Genomic DNA, 21,661 nt, shown 5'->3' on the forward strand with positions numbered 1-21,661 from the left:
CTCTGTCTTGTCTTTCCTTCTTTTTTTAAAATTATAAATATTTTTCAGCATTGTTTGGAAATGAGGCCTTGTAGAAAATTTTTGTGGCTGTAATGAAATTCTTAGACTGAATTCCATTTTGTTTGTTTGATAGTGGATGATAACACAGAGTGCAGAATACAGACAGGCATGTAATAGAGCTGTGTGTAACAGCTTTGTAGCTTTTCTCTGAATAAAATCAGAGATTGTCTTTGAATTCAGTGACCTTTGGGGGAATTAAAAAAAAAAAGCAAAAGATACAATATAGTTTGTCTACACCAAAGACTCAGTTATAATTCTCAGCCTCATCTTTTATGGTTACTTCTCAAAATTCAGTTTAGGTGAGCAAGAAGTAAAAAAAATATTACTTTTTTTCTGGATAATATTATCCAGTGAGGAGTGAAGTGAGGAGCTGGGTGCTTCTTTTCCAGCCCTTGTGGATGATGCCCTTGCTGGTGATTGATTCTTCAGTGGGCTTTACCAGTGGGCCCAGCAGAGAAGAGAATACTCAACTCTCTATTTTAGTAGGGATCATTTTAGATGCAGATTCAGATTGAGTTGCTTTGTTGTTCAAAGTGACTACTAGAAGGTAAACTATCCTTAGGGCAGTTACAAATCACAAAAATTGAAGTTGAGATCTATTTACAAACATATTCTTCATACATACTCAGAGACCTTATGAATAAAATCATCTGCAAGTTAAAACTGTCCCCAACTATCATATTCTAGGCTAGTCAGTACCTTACAAAAATATAAAGCACCACATTATAATCTAATTATGGGTTAAATTCATTTTCTAATCTTTTAAAATGTGAGGAAGCCAACTATCTTCTACAAAACAATTTCATTTAGTAGATTTTTGCATCAGCATGGCAGCTAAAGGTTGCTGCAGTGTTTTTAAAAAATTATGAAAACTTCAAGTTTACCCTCTTCACAAGGCCATCCTATTTATTTATAAATTTTATTAATTCTTAAGCCAGTTGCTCCTCAATGGTGTATTTATGTTCAACTAGGTCAGGCCCACTGGGATGATATTTGGTCTTTCACGGCAGACACACACAGTCTGTGTGGGTGGCAGGCTCAAGCTACCCAACACATTAACTTTCCTAGAGTTTGACAACATGAATTTGTTAAGACTTTTGTGAAAAAAAATATGCATTTAGAAATCCAGATGTGTATTCCATAAGTCTCTCTACATGAGAACCATCTATACTTAAGTCCACTGGTAACACATTGCCTCCTTATTAGGGAAAGACGTCTGGTAAACAGTCCACTTATGCTAGTTAAGTCAGGTATGGGGTTTGGAGTAGTTGACAGAGAAGGCAACACACAGGTGGAGGGGGCCACTGAAAACTGCTCTTCACATCAGTTGAGCTTGCTCAAAAGGATGCATTTTCTGATGAAACCTACAAGCCAAATATGCCGTATAGAATAAAATTTAGTACAGCAAAAACTTAGATGAGACAAGAAACATAATTTATCTTTCTAATAGTGTAGTAATTGACTGTGATAATGATGGTGCCATAGAAATAACTTTAAAATTAGAAACTGCAGATAGAACTGACATTTAAAATGTTTGATGGGAGTGAACATCCTCACTTCCCTTTTTAAAAGTTAGGCCTGGCCTACTTTGAGAATTATTTGAGTTGAACCCAGCCTTAGTTGATGGGTAAACATTAAAAACATCTGGGATGTCCACTTTCTTGGTCTTCCTGAGCTTATGGACTGAATTGTGTACCTCCAAAAAGACATGTTAAATTTCTAATCCCAAGGTGGGCCATGGTGGCGCAGTGGCAGAGTTCTCGCCTGTCATGCCAGAGACCTGGGTTCAATTCCCAGTGCCTGCCCATGCAAAAAAATTATCCTTTTCAAAAACTGAAAAAAAAAAAAGTGCTAATCCCCAGCACCTCAGAATGTGATCTTATTGGGAAACAGGCTCATTACAGATGGAATTAGGCAAGTTAAAATGAGGTCATACCAGAGGAGGGTGGACCGTTAATGCAGTATTACTGGCGTCCTTCTAAGAAGAGGAAACTTGGACACAGACTGCTGAGGGGAGAATGCTGTGTACTGACAGCAAGAAGCTAGAGGAGCGAAGAAGGATTCTCAGCTACAGGCTTAAGAAAAGATGGCTCTGCTGGTGCCTTGATTTCAGAATTCTGGCCTTATGGATGTGAAACATTAAACTTCTGTTGTTTGAAGCCAACCTGTTTGTGGTGTTTTGTTATGGCAGCGCAAGCAAACTAAGACACTGCTCTCTGATTTTATCCAGTGGAATGTGATAACTACTATCCCCTTTTGAAATTGTTACCCAGAGCCCATCCTTGACTTAGCACAGAATATAAAAGTTGAAAGGGGTCCTGGACCCCTAAACTCTAAGCTCATTTTACAAAAAGGCCTCATACAGATTAAGTGATATGCTCAAGGCCACAGCTAGTTGGTGACAATGCTTAGTCTATAACCCATGTCTTCGAAGTCCTAAATATGGCTCTCATTTGCTCTATTACTCTAAATGTGATGAAAGACTGATAAATGACACCAACTAGTTACAATTCCTTACAGTTCCTATGTCAGCACATGATTATTTAGTTGCACGCAATTGATTCTCGGAGTTCTCTGAGGGTAGAAGAAATGTGTAGCAATCTAAATGTCACAGGCCTGGAAGTAATCAAAAAGAGGCTGGATGTTAGTTATTACTGTGCCTAATGCTTGCAACAAATCTGCGGTTGGTTGCAATGTATTATTAGAGCTTGGGTTTCTGTTGTGTCTGTACGAACCAAAGCTGCATAGGGAACGCTGAAGAGTGATCACAAAAATACTTTTCTTTCCCTACTGTCCCTTAAGCAGCAGGGATCAAATGACTGTTTCTCAGTTCTCTGTCTTTTAAACAAAAATATCTCCTTCGCTCTACATGGATCTGTGGCAAGTTGCGTCTGCATCCTCTTCTCTGTTCTGTTCTATTTTCTAGACCCCAACCTTGGATCACCAGGGGATACTGGGACTAGAAAGGGCCTGACATGATGTTTTACAAATTTATCTTGGATTCATTTTTTCAGGACGTCACAGTTTGTGTTCAATAAAGGCAGGCAGTGCCAAGCAGGCAGGCAGGCAGGCAGGCAGGCAGGCAGGCAGGCAGGCAGGAAATGGTACAGAATCATCTGCTGCCAATATTGATAGTTGAAAGGCTTTCCATTCTGAGTGTGACAGTTTCCAATTGTTTTTCGGGCCAGCTGCTTTTGTGCCAATGATGCAATAATGGTGTGTTTTATTCATCTGCAACACAGACAAGCCTTTCTACGTTTGTCTAGGAAATCACAGAGCCAGATGAGACTTGAAGGAGCCATTTGTAGTCCACCCTACTTCCTCACTGGACTCAAACTCCCCAGTTCTTTACCCAGATTCTGCCCTAGTCACTTATTAGCTGGACATGTTTCCTTTTTAAAAAAAAATATTTTTATTGTCAAATCTTAGCATACAAACATTTTTGACATACAAACATTCTATACATGGTATACTATCAATGGCTCACAATACCGTCACATAGTTGAGTATTCATCACCCTGATCTTTTTAATATTTGCATCTCTCCAGCAAAAGAAATAAAAAAATCATACATTTCATGCCCCTTACCCCTCCCTCTCACTGACCACTAATATTTCAATCTACTCAATCTATTTTAATCTCGGTTCCCCCTATTATTTATTTTTTATCCATATTTTCCACTAATCTGTCCATACAGTAGATAAAAGGAGCATCAGACACAAGGTTTTCACAATCACACTGCCAAAGCTATATCATTATACAATCATCTTCAAGAAACATGGCAACTGGAACACATCTCTATAGTTTCAGGTACTTCCCTTTAGCCACTCCTATACACCATAAACTAAAAAGGAGATATCTATATAATGTGTAAGAATAACCTCCAGGATAACTTCTCAACTCTGAAATCTCTCAGCCACTGATACTTTATTTTGCCTCATTCCTTTCTTTCCCCTTTTGGTCGAGAAGGTTTTCTCAATCCCTTGATGCCGAGTTCCAGCTCATCGCAGGATTTCTGTCCCACGTTGCCAGGGAGGTTTACATGCCCAGGAATCATGCACATGTTTCTTAATCTCACTTTGCCTCAGTACCCTCCAGTGTAAAATGGGGATACAGAGTGGCTCTCTCTTAGGGTTGGTTGTTGTGAGGATTAAATGAGTAGTTAATGTAAAGGACTTCTTTAGGGTCTGACATATAAGCAGTGTATAAATATTGGTTATTACCATTGTTGCTTTTATTCCACAAAGGTAGGACTTCCTCACAGTTTTGAATCTTAGCTGGCTATAATTATTTTATACCATCAATGAAGAAATGACCTGGTAAGCTATTAATATCATATGGCTCTGCCATAATTTACTCAACCACTCACCTATTATTAGAAATCTAATGTATTTCCAAAGTTCTGCCATGTAAAAAATATTATATACTATCTGCCAATCTACCCTTACAGCTTCCCTATGAAGTAGATGTTCTGTATATTGCCATTCTGCAAATGAGGAAACTAAGCCTTAGATAATATAAATACAGTGTTATATACAAGACTCAAGCTTAGGCCATCACACCCCAAAGACTTACCCAATCTCCTACATATCATCTTACCAAAATATGGTTACTATAGGGCAAATTCCATTTACTTGAAATTTTTCTTTATATGGATCATCATATTCTTCATTAATTCAGGATATCAGGAGAGTTCTTTTCCCCTGGACACAAATTCCTCAATGGATTATGCTGACCTACCATTAGGAAAGCTTCCACTGCAATACCATTAGAGCTTAATCAACCCTTGCACCGAGTTCTGGAGGACCTGGGTACTTCCTTGTACCAATTCACTGCAGATTAACTGGGCCAGCAAGACACAGGGCAGACCTGAGAAGCAAGTACAGGGGCCCAAGGAGACAATGTAATTACATTTCGGCAAGAAGATTTTCTATGCTGCTTTCATCTGTTACTTGACTAAATGCCTCGCTGGTCAGGGAAAATTCCTGCTGTCACTACTGGGAACAGTGTGAATGAATTACATAGGTGCTGGTTTTAGGAACATGCAGTTAAATTTGTTTGCTTATTTTTTTTAAAGATAGAGATTGACTGAAGAACGACTATGTAAACAAACGCATAATTTACAATATCCTGTATTTAGGAACTACATTTCCCAGAGAAAAGAGTCTGGAATGGCTCTGGCAACACTACACAGCTAATTGGAGACTGTCAGCTCTGATGACATGCCTGCCCCTAAGAGGACTGATAATAATGATAAGAGCTACAATTTATTGATCACTTACTGTGCGTCTGACACTGTTCTAAATACTTTTTAACGTATGGACTGCATTTAATCCTCACAACACCCCTGTGAGGTAGACAAGATTAACATTTTCATCTTCATCTTCATCATCATCATCACTATAAAGTTCTCCATTTTGCAGCAGAGGAACTAGAGGCGTAGAGAGGGAACATTCTCAGGTTATTGAGCCAGTAAGTGGTAAGGCTGGGATCGACCCAGCGGGCTTTCCTTTTCACCACCAACTCAGTCCCATGGGTGCCTCTGTCACTGGCTCCCCCAGCTCGCCCCGACCTTCTGCTCATCCCTCCTATTTGCTCCTTGACTGGCACCTCTATGGGGCAATTCCTCAAGCCAAGACTCCCCAGCTCCTACCTTCACCAACCATCAACCAACCTTCCTTGATGAAAAAGCCTTAGATTTTGACTATCTGGGAAGACTCCCCTGAGAGTGGAACAAATTTAAACATGTCACCAAAGAAAAGGAAGGAAGGAAGGGAAGGAGGGAGGGAGGAGGAAAGAGAGATGAAAGAAATTGCTTGCCTTCAACACAAGGCTTACATGATTGCTAGGAATACATGGATAAATCAATGAAAAAAGTGGTTACAAATGCAAACGTGTGTTTTTAGAGACATCGGTGCTTGGAGAAGACTGTACCCAGCATAAGAGGCAATATGTAAATACACACTGAGAAAGTGATTGAGTGATGTGAACTTTGGACTGTGGAATTTGAACAGAAATTTGGTCAAAATATATATAATCTAATTTTTCCACATCTTAAAGACCTCCGTTGAGGATTTTCCAACAAGTATGTCTGTGCTAATGCCACTTGCCTGCCAAAGAATGCAGTCATTGTTCTTTTATGTGCCTCTCTTTCCTGAGTCTTTAAAAAATAACAAGCATTTGAGATACCAAGAGAAAAGTTAATCTTTCTTAAGTATCAAGCTTGGAGAAGGCAGAATAGCTAATTTGCTTTCTCAACTTCTGTGGAGAATTTACTTCAGTGTTGTTATATAAAAATGTACTTACGATACATGTTGGCATGCTATTTTATGAACTGTTAATAGAATTAATTGACTCACAAATTGAGGGAAAAATGAAGACTAATTCTATTTATTATGTTCTAGCTATGTGCTGAATGTCAAGAAGAATTTAGCAGTCACCTATAGCTTTGTTGTTTTAATATTCAATTTGGGCTATTCATTTTGCAACCATAGCTTATATTTTAAAAGTCTTTTAGGTTCATTTGTTTTCATTTATAAAAAGAAGTTGTCTGGCTTGAATAGTTCTGAAAAAGTAAAAGAAGGATTTATTAACAAAGGGAGTATAATTAAAACAATGAAAAGGGCGATGACATAATTGTAAAATCACTGTATAGGTACCTATATATCACAGTTGTTTTAGGATTACTCTATCACAGAAACAGCTTGTGCTCCTACCTAGAATGAAAATGTAAACTTATTTCTCACTCTGCTCGGTATTGTAGAAAAATGCACTGCTCTCAGCAATAAACCTTGTATTTCAGGAATTTTACCAGTCAGAGTTTTCTTGTAAATTTTATAGAGAGAATGTTTTTAGTTCTAATGGAGGTGAAGTGAGGTTTTTGGCTTTACCTCCTACTCTTTCTAAGAAGCCCATTCTCTAGGTATCTGCTTGTGCTGCACACAAAATATACCCTGTCCACCACTGAGCTGAGCCCGGGGGGCACTTGCTTGATTCCTTTGTGTTCACCCCCACCACTTCTACCCCACAGCATCTCTATCACCAGTAGTCAAAATCCTACCCACCCTTCCAGGCCCAGATCAAATCCCACCTCCACCTCGAAGTGTCCACATCAGTATTCAACTTAGAAGAAGCATCTCCCTTTTACAACTTTAGACACCAATGGCCCATATCTCTTTGCCTTGTGCTTCTCATATGACCTGTTTTCCAAGGCATATGTGGGCCTCCGTAGCTCCCTCCCCAGCAGGAGGTCAGCCACTCTGCAGAGCGTCAACACTTATTATATCTTTGTATTGCATATAAAGCTGTCCTCAATCACATGAGAAGTAAGCTAGGGTATAAGTACATAACAAGATGATTATCAAATAAAGAAATAAGGACTTTAAATTTATGGCCAGTAAGAACAACTGCATTACTTTGCAGTGACACCTGTAGTCTGCAAAATCCACAGCATACAATATACATATAATATACAATATAAATGGAACCAAAAAAATAGAATCTAAAAAAGTGAACGAAGAAAGGAAATAGAAAGTATGTAATATGGTAAAAGGCATTTGCAATAGACAACATCTTAAAAACACAGACAGCTTATAATAAACATTTGGTTACTTGTAAATCTAGATAACTAAAATCCATAGATAACTACAAACTTAATTTCAGCTATGGGTTTCAATCATCTCTTGAACTGAACATTCCCATATAAGTATTTATAGGCTATTAGTTATTTATTTGAATTTACTTCCCCTCCCTGTCATAATATAGCCTTTATAGGTATATTATCCAGATGGTGGCTGGGGACTTTTCTGTTCTTTAAGTATTGGAAAAACTGGCAGGAATCCAGCCAATTTCTCAGCCTATGAAGGTCCACAGTCCCCAAGATCCCTGCAGATCCCAGGGAAGAGGGTGGTACTTACAGTCTCAGGGCTCTGGACTCTGACTCTCCCACCTGCTGAGCCAGGCTTGCACACTGAAATTCCCCTCATAACAGATGCCTTTAGTGGAAACTACTGGAGCTTTGGGGAAGGTGGAACCACGAGGAGGTGTGTTCTCTTTTGCCACCCAGATGGCTCTTTTCTCCCTATTAACCTCTGTAGTTTCCTCTTCTGGACAAGGGAATTCAGATCTAGAGGGCATCTTGGGACCACCTCACCCTACTGCTCTAGGGTGGATCTCACTTTTAAATGCAATGCCTAATCAATACTTTTTTTTTTTTTGACAGAGATAGTATTCGGTTTGAGACGGAATTTGAATCTAGCCTCAGTCATTGTAAAAATGTCTTCACATCACATTCATGTTTTAAAACAAGAAAAGAGTATGTGGTCAAAAAGCTGGGAGCTAGGGGCTCATCTAAGCCTCTGCTGTGCCATCTGCAGGTGTATCTGCAACACCGCCATGGGCAGATTCTGGACCTTGCCTCCAAGCTGCACTTGAAACCTCTGTGCTGGGCTGGTAACCCTGGTTTTGGTTTCATTGCCTGTTTTCTGGATTTTGCTGTTTTTGTTTGTCTGTTTTATCTGTTTAAAGAATCTCGGTTATGATGCACAACTCATTCTATTGCTTCATCTTAAACATTTTGTTTTTTTCTTTGTCTTGCTGAGTCCACCATATTCTTCAGCTCAGGAGGCCAGTTTCACTCCCCTTGCTCCCACGACAGCCTCTCAGACTTTGCCACTCCAGACAGCGAGCTTCAGACAGCGCTTTGGATAACACCAATTTTGAAAAATTGGCCTATGGGTAATTGATAATTTGAGCTATTTGGAATTCAGATATCGTTTCCAAATTTCCAAGTGTTCATGATTCTCATGATGCCAAGTTATTCATCTCCATAGAATGCTCTTCTTTTCATCTCTGATGCAACAAGCAGAAAGGGGATTGAGTGGCTATATCTAAGAAAATAACAGCGACAATAGCATTCCTGCATCATGAGTCTTATAGTTTAGTTAGCAAACCAGTCTACGGCTGTGATGCTTTTAGATAGGAGCAGTCAGAAGTAGTTGGTGCCATACCTTCCAACCACCTTCATTTTTCTTGGCAAAACTGTCTCCACAATTTGTTGGTAGTTTGAAAACACAGTATCCCACTGTCATGACACCAAGCCAGCATTTTCTGTTTCCAGTTAAAGGAAATACAAAGATGCCAAGAAATATTTGTCCAAACGGTACTGTTTTCCATTAAAAGGGCACTTGTAGAGTCTTGTTACCGCAACGTTGACTCCGTATTGTTCTATTACCATGACACACAAAATTGAAATGTGTTGTTTTTCCTATCAGCAGCATATCACATTTGTTAGGCACTACATAAAGCGTCCACGTTTTTCTCCTCCTTGGAAAGGCCTGTCATTTTGAAAGGCAACATAATTTCCATTCACTTTTGGAGCCCTGAAATAGGCAGTTTCAGAACCTAATTTTTCCAAGTTGTTTCTAGGCAGCCAGGACGTTAAACATCTTCCACAACTCAACTATATCTACGCTGGAGAAAGACATCAGCCCTTTGCCCATTAGTTCTTTATTTCTGTCACGGCCAAAGGATCGCTCATTCACACACCTGCCCTGTGGGCATCGCACCGCCTTTCTTCCCTATAGCAATTTTCAATATAATTTAACTTATCTGGTAAGGACACATTACTTTGCAAAGAAAACTCCTAAAAAATAAGAGAATTTTTCATATTACATTAATACATCAATTGCAACCAATTCCACGTCTCCAAGGTAACAAGTCTGGAAGTGGAACACTCTAAGTGTGTGGCAGAAAATTCTGTCTTTGGCCATTGGCTATTGTTAAAGAAAATGAAAGCTTCTCAGGTGTTGCGGAACTCTTCACGGCTTCGGGAAAGTACAGCGATGCTCCTGCAGCCATGATGAACTCGAGCGAAGAACCAGGGATGTCTAATCAAGAGAACTCATCACAGCATGGGAGTCTACATTGGATTAAGTCTGGATGGCAGTAACAGCAGTTACTCCAAGGCTGATTTATGACGTGCCAGGAAGCACAGGCATTAACGGGCCACCTTCCCACCAGCCTGCCAGGGCAGCGCGTGAGAGTGTGGGGCACTTTTGGTGTGCCAGGCAGGTTCTAGTCTAAGTGCTTTACTTTTATCATCTCATTCACTTCTCGTCATAAGTCCTGGATATGAATATAATCACCACTGCTGTCTAGATGAGGAAATGGGGCTACTTTCTCCTGGGCTACAAACGTAGTATCAGGGCTGGCATCAAACCTGACAGTTGGCTCTGGACCTGGACACCTGGTGACCATGCTACAATGCCTCATGCCTCTGAAGGAATATGAGGCACGCGACATACCTCTGCTCATTCAATTCTCACAACAGCTTTGTGAGGTTAGTATTAATATCCAGATTTGGGAATGAAGAAAATGAGCCACAGAGAGGCTGAGTAACTAGCCCGTGGCCCCACTAAGAAGTGATGGCTTTGGGATTTGAACCCAGGTCTGTGTGAATCTGAAGTACACTTCTGAAGGATAAGTCACTGTGAGCCTTTTACTAGCTGTGGATAAAAGCCAATTGTGGCCAGAGTTTGGATGCTCATATCCTAAAATCTCACAGGATGTAAGATCACTTTATCTAGAAATTGCCTTTCACACTTACACATGTCCTTTCTCCTTATACAGAACTAGAAGAAACATGAAATGTGTGATTCAGCGACTTCCCTGGTGAGCCCTATCCTGCATCTAATCTGGAGCTAAATTCAAACTCTTTTTCCACATGTTTCTCTGTTTTAAATGTTTTTGAGCACTTAAGATTCCTTAGTCACAAGGGTAGAAATTAATCATGGGAGACATGTAAGGCAGAGAATATGGAAATGATAAGCTCTTTAGAATAAAATATAGGTTGTATCATCCAAATGAAGACTGATCCAAAAACTGCATTTCAAACCACTAACATTTCTTTAAATGCTATCTGCATGCTCTTTAGTTTTGTCTACAGCATTTTCATGGGTCTGCTCATGCTCCAAGTGCAGACTCTGCCAAGAGGCTTAGCAGAAATGGTTTCAAATGCACAGAATGTGATGGGAATCTCATTCAGAACTATATGGTATTGCACAAATGCTCCAAATGGCCACTACAGGTAAAGGTTAAAAAAAAAACTCTGTTACCATTAAATATATATGAATAAATAAGTGACAGCAATGACTTCCTTTCCCCAATGGATTCATGGGCAGGTTGGGGAGTATGAATCGCTTCTGCTCTGAGTTGATTTTAGGTTCAGATAACTCATCTTTATTCATTTCCTTTCAGTCATGATGAGCCATATTGAGAGCAGCTGTATGTAAAAGGAATAAAGGATCTCCTCACCCCCTCCTACAAATCACTGTCCAATAGCCCTTATACAGTATCCATCTGGACTCAGGGCTATGCTGGGCACCCAAGAAATAATAGAAAACAGGAGGAAAAAAATTCAAGCAGAATCTAATCAAGAGAATTAATAATTACCCGACCACATGTTTTTGGGGAAAAAAATCAACCTCAGAATGGTTTAATGCAAAATCAAGTCGACCAGCTCTAAAGGGAAATTACATTTCAAGTTGAATTAAAAAATAAAAGCAATGTTCTTTAAAGGTGACAGGAAGCCCCAACAGGGAGATGACTAGTGACAAGGGGTCTGGGAGCCAATTCCAGTAAGAATTACATATAAAGTCAGGCGGTGGTATGTGAGAACCATGTAGACAAGCCTTCAAATGTAAGAAGAGTGAAAGGACCCTGGGAAAACAGCTTACGCAAAGTGGAATGAAATAAGAAATGACTTACATAAGTGATTGAGTTTTTATAACTGAAAAAGTCTTTCCATGTTTACAAAGCAATTACTTGAGGATCAAAATTTGGGTTTGTTTTGTTTTTTAAATTTTAGACAAAGGACGAATATTTTTTTTGGATTCAACATGGTCTGAGCTAGGAACTAAATGCATTTAACATTCTATTTAAAATGATTTCATCTGTTTTAATACATAAAAACAACAGAAATCTTGTTTATAGATCATTCTACTATATTTCAATGACATAAAAATGGCTTCAGTTTCAAAGGGTAAACTTGGCAAGCAATTACTGCATAAAATATTGTAGTCTTGTTTATTTTAAAGCATTTTTGCTTGTGTGCTTTTAATTGTTACATGAACCAAATGCTTAGTTAACTGTGCTGAAGACGAAATGAATGAGAAACAAAAGACCTGTTACAGGGTGAGTCAGGGGATTGACAGTTTCGTGAGATTTTCTAAAATACAACTTACAGAGTAAAAAGGAATTTTAAATTGTGTTTGAAAATGACCAAGTTAACATAATGACGAAAATTCACAAAGAAAGTTTTGAGAAGCTAAAAGAACCAACAAAAAAATTTGATCATCATGGAATAGACACAAATATTCAAATTCTCTTACCTTCCATGTGCTACCTAGAATTAGTAATGGAATTCCAAGGTCTTCACTTCCCATCACCTCTGAACTCTGTTAGTCTGCATAGCCAACTACCCTCTCTCCTTTGTAACGCTCATTCACCCTTCAGCGCGTCCTACCACTTTGGATCTCTGTCCACCTCTGCAGTGGCTCCTTTTCAGTCTTCTTGGCTGGCTGTTGGTCTTCCTGCATCTGCCTCCAGGAGTCCGGGACCCAAAGCCCTCCCTCTCCAAACTCTCACCTCTTTGGGGAGTTTGTCCACTCCACAGGTTGACAGCTCATTTCCGAGCATTCCTGAGTCAACAGGTCCTCCTTGGGTCTCTCCCAGATAACTCACAGGCAGCAGCCTGCGTCTCTCCACATCAACCTCTGCCTCGTCAAAGCCACAGGCCACCTCCGTCCCCAAGAGAACCCCTCCTCCCGCTTAAAAACTTTGACTCATTTCTTACTTCATTTTTCCCTTTAGCCAGCCAGTTGTCGAGTCCCATGGCTTCTTCAAAGGTTTCTTGTTCTGTATTTTCCCTCTCACTAATTTAATCTAGGAGTTCATTACTTCAAACCAGAATTGTTGCCATAATTATACTAACAACAACAACTCAATCATGTCAGCCATTATGTGCCAAGTACCGTTGTAATTGCTTTACATGAATTATCTCACTACTGCACATGGATAAACCAAGGGACAGAGATGAATTTTCATCTGACTGAGACAACACAGCAAAACAAGCCAGGATTTGAACTTGAGCACATTATACCTGCTTCATACAAAAAAAAACATGTTTTAAATGTAGCATTACATATTCATATTCATACCTGTTGGCTTGAAATCCATTTGAGTTAAAATTTCTGTGAATTTATCCTCAGAAAATAAGTAGCACAGAACAGTTTACATACAGAGATCTTCACTGCAGCACAACTCATAATACTTTAAAATTGGAAACTGTAACGTTCAATGGTTGGCTAAATAAAGCTGTGAAACGTTCCTACGAGGGAATATACTCCACTAAAGATAGCACTGAAGAAGACTATTTGATAATGGGGGGAAATGCTCAAGATTTATTCAGTGAAAGAAAAACAGAGTGTAAATGTCACGTAAAGCACTGCAGAAAACAAATCCAATTTTGTAAAAAGAAAACTAAACAAACAAAAAACTCAATGTAAAAACAAAATGAAACAAACAAACAAAAAAAACCTAAAAAAAATACACTAAAATTTAACAGAAATTGTTTCTGAGGGATTGGGACTAAGGATTTTTTTTTCCCCGTTTCCTCAAAATTTTAGAGTGAACGTATAATACATTTCTATCACAGCTCCCACTCGTCCAATGATAAATGCTATCTAAAAAGTTATATTCAAATCACATTACTTCTATACTGTCATTTCTCTGCTGAAAGATGCAACAATAAATACTTATAACCCATTGCATTATGTCAAAAGTTATTTCTGCCTAGAATTTAAGTCCCTTTGTCTAGGGCTTCTTGTTGGTTCCTTCACCCCAAACTCTGCTTCTTCCCAAGAGAATGCCAGACCCCAGAAGCCACGTCTTCTCACCAAGCCTCCCCTACCTGCCCCCCACCTATTCCAGCAGTTGGTCAGTGCCACTCAGAGCCCCACTCTACCACTTATACCTCACTGATACAAAGGCATCAATCTCTCCTGTGGATTTAGGGTACAACTTGGATTTATTTATAAACTGGTGTTTCTTTCTGATTGTGCCATGTGTGGAAAACAGCATTCAATCTGTGAGCCATCCAGTTACTTCAAAAGGGCATTTCTATAGGCAAACCAAGCAAGTGGTACAAATGTTTCCCACATTTATGAGCTGCGGTATAAGTATTTATATGCTGGCCTCAGTACCTATTCTCTCACCTATGTCACATTTTTCACAGTTGGGTTACAGCACTCCCTATAAAAGCTGATATTTATATGCATGTCTCTCTTGCTTAACTGCCAATTCCTTGATTACAGTAACAACATCTTACTAAGCAATAATTATAAGCAGTTTTACAATATCTTACCCACTATGTGTACACAGTACATAGTAGGTACTAATAGATATGTGCCGAATAAAGTATAGATTAGGGGAAACACGTGAATCTGAATCTAAAATAAGTGGTTTGTGAAAAATCCTGGAAGCAACTGTCAAGTGATTTTTGAATGGAACACAACATCCACGACTGAAGTCATTAAACCTCTATGAATGAAGGTGGTAAAACTAAAGAATGTGTCCCGTGCCCACTTAGCTTTCTTTGCCAGCAGATATCTACAAGATGGTATAAACGTTAATTTGAAAAAGATAATGAATGGAATTTTTACCATCATATCACTTTCTTATTACAGATTTCTTCCCATCTAGTGCTTTAGTGATTAGAATAGGGGAAGGGAAGAAGTAACTTCCAGTTGCTATTTTTTCTCCACTATACTCTAAATTACTCTTAAATTAGTATGTATCTATGGAGACTAAAAGATTCTGCGATTCACAAAGCACAATAAATATATGAATAACTGGTCTATATGAGGAGTTATAATTTTCTGTGGGGTCGTGGAGAAGTTGTAACCACATGAGGAAAGTATGACTGGCTCAAAACCAAGTGCATTGGTTGCATTTAAGAACACCCTAATCCCAAACACACAGGTCTGGTTTTATATAATGCATGGGTATGACTCCAACCAAGTCCACAGCAAAGATTGTTCCATCTCATGTTGGCCCTAATTTCCAATTTCACTTCTCTCTTTGAACTATAGGGCCATAAAATTACATCATGAGTGGGCAACCGTTACATGTAGAAATTTAGCCACCACTGGATTCTCTCAAGCAGAGAGAAAAAGGAAGCATCTTTCCTCTTCTGGATCTATGAGAGAATGTACAAAAATGCCCTTTTGGAATTAAAGGGGAACCCCAAGACAGACATCATTCCAGACCAGTTTTTATTTAGATCTTGGACAAGCACTGCAAGTACTATTTAGAATAGAACTGTTAAGAAATCAATCAAGAAATTAAAAATCAGGAAAATTTAGAAAACGTATAGTGTTCTTTGGAGTCACATCCTAACCTTGGAGTTATGGGAACTCAGGTCCAGCCCCTGAATTTACAGGCTAAGAAGCACTTTTCCCTCAGGTTTTTAAACAGGTAAGTTAGGTTTTTGCATGATGGCGAGTCCATTAGACCCACAGTTATCTGGATTTGCATAACAATGAGCCATTTTTAATTGGGCTTTTCTGTATCAAGAATATGATCTGAAATAAATGGATTCTGTGATCAGGAGGCTACCCCCAGAACCAGACTCACTTTGAACTGGGAATTCTCTGTCCGAAATTACGAAAAGCCTAAAGACTGGGTGTGGCCGTGAGGGGATTGAGAGTAAGAGGCTGAACACTAAAGCCGAGGCAGAGTATTTTCCACAAGGAAACTCCTGTTATTAGAATAAATTATGTTTGTTTCAAGGAATTCACAATCTTCAGCACATTGTAGGCATTAAATAGGAAATATTAGGAATGATTTCTGTGTCCTCTAGGAATGAGCTCCCCATCTAAACACAGTAAAAAGTTGTTATTGCACTTATGAGGTAAATAGTCAAGAATTATGAATCTTGTGATTATTATAGTAAAGCCTAAGTAGTTTAGATTAATGGACTGAAGGACGTATCTGAATCAAAATCTAAATTTTAATACTCCTTAAAGATATACAATTGTATTATTTTTAAATACTGTATTACTTCTAAGCATACACAAGAACTAGAAGAGGGCTAACTTTATCAAGTAGATATCCTTCACGGGTTCATCTTGACGTGGCCCAAAAAAGTTTAAAAGTTGTATAAATTCAGTAGTAGAATAACTTCAGTAGATGCCCTACCTGTGTACACAAATACATACACACACACACACACACACACAATCACACACAAACTGACACACACCAGGCTTTCTAATTCTGTTTGACTCACAAGTAAAAAAAATCAACAATTGTCTAAAACACAATATAAATGTAAGAGAGCAGGATAAGTAAAGGGATTGACCGACTTGATTTCACCTAAACAGATAATTAATGAGCTGATTTAGTATATTTTAATTTAAAAGAACACTTGGAAAGGAGAATTACATTTAAAATAATGCTTTAAACACAAAACATCCCTCTTACAAATGGCCAGCAAGCAGGAGGTATTATGCCCCTGGCATTAAAAGGGTTAATGGCACCACTAAATGTCTTGTCCATTTCCTCCCTATCCGAGGATGTTGTAATTTTTTGGATTCATGAATTGGCCAGGCAAGTCAGCATCTTGAACACAACAGACTCTGTCTAGATCTATTCCTTACCTGCTGGGAAGAGACAATTCCCTTCACACTTGGAACCCCGAAGCCCTTTAAGCTGCTTGCTCTGAAACCGTGGCAGCTGGACCCTACACAATTCTTCATCTTCTGCCACCAGCTCTCACTAAATAAAAACTATGGCGTCTTGTTAGCCAACAACTGAGCGTGAAATCACTACACTGCAATTCCTTACTCTCTGAGTCAATCAATTTTTTCCCATTATAGATCTGGGTACATAACGTCAGTAACGGGGGGGGGAGGGGGAATTTGGAATGGAATAAAATGAATGAATCAGCAACAGGAGCCTACCCAAATGGCATATTTAATTCCATATAGCGAAATCAGTTAATGTGTTGTTTGTTATAAACAGTTTAGAGCTGGCTAATAAAACAAGACGTGTGCTATTGACTGTCATCATCAAGCTTTGAACTTGCACAGGATCAAAGGAGAACTGCAGAGACAGATACGTGGCCAAGAACAAGCTTTTGGGAGACCTAAAATTGCTAACAGATTAGACTGTTTGACAGGACGCTGAGATTGTAATGTATGTTCTTTTTAAGGAATATTAGCATTTTATGCATTAGTTACATGCTAACCAAGGGAGCTTGAACTACTAAACTATTAGAAAGTCATTTAAGTCCATCAGCAGTTCTTGACCACACTTGGGATCCAGTGTGCTTATGAACCAGAGGATGGGGGCAGTAGGAGGCTCATGTTAGGGAAGGAAAGTTTAAAAAGTACACAATACGGAGAATTAAGCTGTAACATGCTAAAACACATGCTCACTCTTTTCTTTAAGTAGCTTCCAATGCAGAAGGCATATTCTTTGAGGATTTCAGGGGAAGGAAGGAATGTTTTGAAATAAAACTCTTATCACATTTTCTTCCCAATTAAATAATAGTGCATTATTTCCAGGACTATTTATTCAGTATCCCAAAATAGCTCTTTCACTTATATTTTCCTGCTGATTATTTTTCGAGAGGGCAAAGTTGTTTTGTGGTAAAAAACCAGAGTGTTGATTGACTTTTAAAAATGAGTTAGGACTATTGGTCCATCCAGAGTACTCTAAAATCATTAAGACCTCTCACACAGGGTGCAGTCTCCCGAACTGTAAATTTCCACATACGGTACATCATGTTTTTATATAAAATTTTAACAACTGCTTTTATTCTGCAGGCCCCTCATGGCAGTGGCCGTGTCTTGTCTCCCACAATGCCTGGCAAACAGCACGAATTAATCAAGATCTGCTGAACTGGATTGACATGAAGGAAATGGAAAACATAAAATAGTATCTGTGAGGAAGGAGCCTGCCAGCAGCCTTCTTTACACATTCCCTTTCCGTTCTCCTAGGGTGCTGGGTGTGCCCCACCCCAGTACTCCTTACTCTGACAGACTCACTGACTGTTGTCTGCTTTCCCCACTATCTTTGGGGCAGGCCTGAGAGCTTGCTGGATGTTGTACCTTCAATACCTGGGACAGGACTGGACTTTCTACCTGAGGCACCAAAGGTAACTGGTACCATACAAACTTCAGACTGGTCAAAGAAACTACCATCACATCTAGAGTTGCTATATGAGTAAAATGTACTCATACGCACATCATTACCTGATTTGCAAATTCACTTTTAAAAATGAATTTTTATTTCTAATCATACAGCTTAATTTTATTATTCACATGTTACTCAGAACCTCTTATCCAGAGATACACACACATGCCCGCTTTTAAACCTTGGTCTCTTTTGACCTCTTGACTGACTCCCTAATAATGATTTTAATGTTAGACATGCTCATTTTAATGGCGGACATAATAAAAAATACAGATTAGAAGAACAAAGCTGTGAAGTATTATAATACCAATAAAGAAATGATTTCAGAGTTGGCTGTTGCCTTGGACTATTTATGGTGCCTATCTAGAGTTTTATAGAAAAAAGAGCTCAGTTTGGATTCTAGCACTCATAACTTTACTCCATAAATGGCAAATTGGTAGCATCTAAAATAAAGTGTAAGAGAATTATCATATATGCAAACATGACCTGTTAGGGAAAAGGCAGCATGGTTTATATGGCGAGAGGGCATGACTCACTAATCATCTTGAGATATTTCAAATCGTAAGGAAGCAGGACACATGATTTATTTAAACTTTCAAAACCTTATGATAAGGTTCTATATCAAAAGATGGTTTACAAAAACAGAGTTAACATGGGATTGGCGGGGGGAGGGGGTGTTTTCTCATGGAGAGAGAACTTGATTAAAGATGGGAAATAGTGAGACGAACCAACATTTACCATCAAAGAAGTTTTAAAAGAGAGTCTCTTAGTAGTCAGCATTAGCTGGATTTTCTTATTGATGTATGGAGAGAGAGCATACCATACAAAATGCGAATCTGTAGGACCTATCCACCTATTCCAGCTGGTAAAATACCTAAAACCACAGGAAGTTCTGTGTGTACTGTGTGTGCTAGGTGGCTGGCTGCTGGAGGAGGTGGGGCTGTTGGGAGACCTAAAAGTGCTAAGCACACAATGCACCAAACAGCCTTGTCTGTATTCACCCAATATATACAATTTTGATTAGTATATCCTGCAAGATAGATGATTAGAGAAGTCCAGGAAAACTGGGAAATAAATATTCTAAGTATTATAAATGAACATATAAATATATAAGATCAATGAGATTTTCCCCTCAATTACATATATATAATACATATACCATATTCAAAGGAAAATGGAGACTGACAGAGGAAGCTAGAAAATGGGTGCTGTTCAGCACAGAAAAGTATAAGTTGGGAAATGAGACTGGTAAAGTTTAGGAACTCACAAATGGTGTATCCACGCTACTCACTGCCTACAACAGTTTAATCAGGTAAACCCCATTTCAAAGGCTCTTGAAGGACACATGATAGGAAGGATAACAGGTGACTTCAAGAGAAAGTGACTAGGCTTAAGGGGTTTGAGAGATTTAGGGAGGTTGGGTGCTTGCTTAATGGGCTAAAGGAAGAAAGTGAGGAGCTTCTGGTTGCATCCTTCTGAAATATCCTCAAGATGGCCAGTCGCTCCCGCACTGAACCTCCCCTGTGCTCCATCTTCCGCAGCCAGGTCTGGGGTGGTAGGCATGGCGTGTCCTTCCTCAGTCCCCTCCATGAATGAAGAGAAAGGAGCATGGATTATGCGTGCTGCATTACAATCCTTGTCAACACTAGGCACTAATGACCCAATTTGGGAGGAAGAGGGGGTGGAGGGAAGAAGGTTCCCATCAAACAACAGTACTGTCTAAAGATGTAAAAGATCTTTTTGGAGGTAATTAAAAAAATTTTTTGGCAACTTTAAAGACTGGCTTTCTTGTGTGCAGCGCCGCATTGAACAGCTTGTAGGCTGCAGATCAATAAATTCCAGTTAACTTTCAAGTCGTGTCGGCATGCAGCCCTGGCTGGTTTATTAATTTAAATTTCAGCCCTCTGAAGAAGGTAGGTCTAAGGAAATAAGACACTCTATGAATTGCAGTGAGATTGCTCCATCTGAGCTGGTTACTGCATATGTTGATTATCGATAGGAAACCTTAAAACCTTGAGGAGAATAGGTCGCCCCTTCTCTGTCTCACTCAGAGTTTTCCTTAGGAACCCCAAGCCCGATCCTTCTTGTTTTTAAGAGTCCTTGATATCTGAGCAGCAAACGCCTATGGCTTTCCTCACACAAGCTGTAGCTGTTAAACAGGAAGATCTTATCTGTGACAAGGAAAGAAGTGTGATCCCAGAGCTCGAATCTCTGGGGGGCCGTCTCCCCTTCTTTTCTGTTCCCCGCCCCTATGTCCCCAATAGCTATTGAACCATAAGGATAGAACCTAAAAGTCTGAGAATAGAAATGAAATGCTAGAAATAGCTCATGTTTTCCCTTTCAACCATCTCTCAGTTGATTTTTCTTATATTTGATTCCTCAAATTGTTTGTTTTTAATTTAAAAAAAACAAAAAAACAACCCTCACGTATCTGTCAGTGGATTATTCCTTTTGGTGGACCTGTTCCAGGCATCAGGACATTCTGGAATTCCTGCTCCAAACTGGTTAATATTTTAAGGGATGCAAACTAATTTTACTATTAGATTATGCCTAAATAACTATGATAGTAAAGCTGCAGCCCAAACAATGCCTCCTCAAACTAAATGATTTCTGGATTATATGTGTCAATTCTCCCATGTACTGACATACATAAGCGAAAACTGAATGACTCTATTAAAAGTGGTCAGAGACTAAAGCTGGAGTTGAATGCTGAGTACCACTCTCACTGCATTTTTTACCCTGAAAGCGATTATAACCATACCATCCAAATATGATCCATAATGCTAACATCTTAAATATGTATTTTTTTTTTTTATGCTGTACGGCGGGGGTCACGTATTCTTTTTCCCATGTGAGTATCCCGTTATTGTAGCACCATTTGTTTTTTGGGAAGTTCATGGGCCGGGAATTGAACCCAGGTCTCCAGCATGGAAGGTGAGAATTCTACCACTAAACTACCCTTGCACCCCCTAAATGTGTTTTTAAAAATGAATTCTTATGTAGAATACTCAGATGTTTCCAGACCAACTGTGCCTTCATGAAATTTATATAGAACATTACCATTTTGTTAACAACTAACTGTGATGCGTACTTGAAGAGCCAACTGACACCATATGAAACTTGTCTGACATTTTAATGTTGGGAACTTTAAATTATAGACCGTTTTAAAATCTTCATTTCTGGTTGCATTCAGTCATAACCAAGGTTCCTGGAGCTCCTCAAAACAGTGAAGTTGTATTTAAATAGGGCCTTTAGGGCGTTCACGCTACAGATTAATTAACTCAATTTGGATGGGTTTTGGGGGCACTGGAGTTCTCATGTCTCTAATTTTATCTCCAGAGGTA

At 39.1% G+C, this 21,661-nt stretch overlaps 1 protein-coding gene across 5 annotated transcripts in view; it reads right to left on the reverse strand.

The window, feature by feature from the left end:
• Window positions 1–21,661, reverse strand: part of CDK14 (cyclin dependent kinase 14) — a 653,719-nt gene that overhangs the window by 38,583 nt on the left and 593,475 nt on the right. The window lies entirely within an intron of this gene.

This window comes from Tamandua tetradactyla, chromosome 1 (assembly GCF_023851605.1).
Source record: "Tamandua tetradactyla isolate mTamTet1 chromosome 1, mTamTet1.pri, whole genome shotgun sequence".
Classification (NCBI taxonomy): Eukaryota; Metazoa; Chordata; class Mammalia; order Pilosa; family Myrmecophagidae; genus Tamandua; species Tamandua tetradactyla.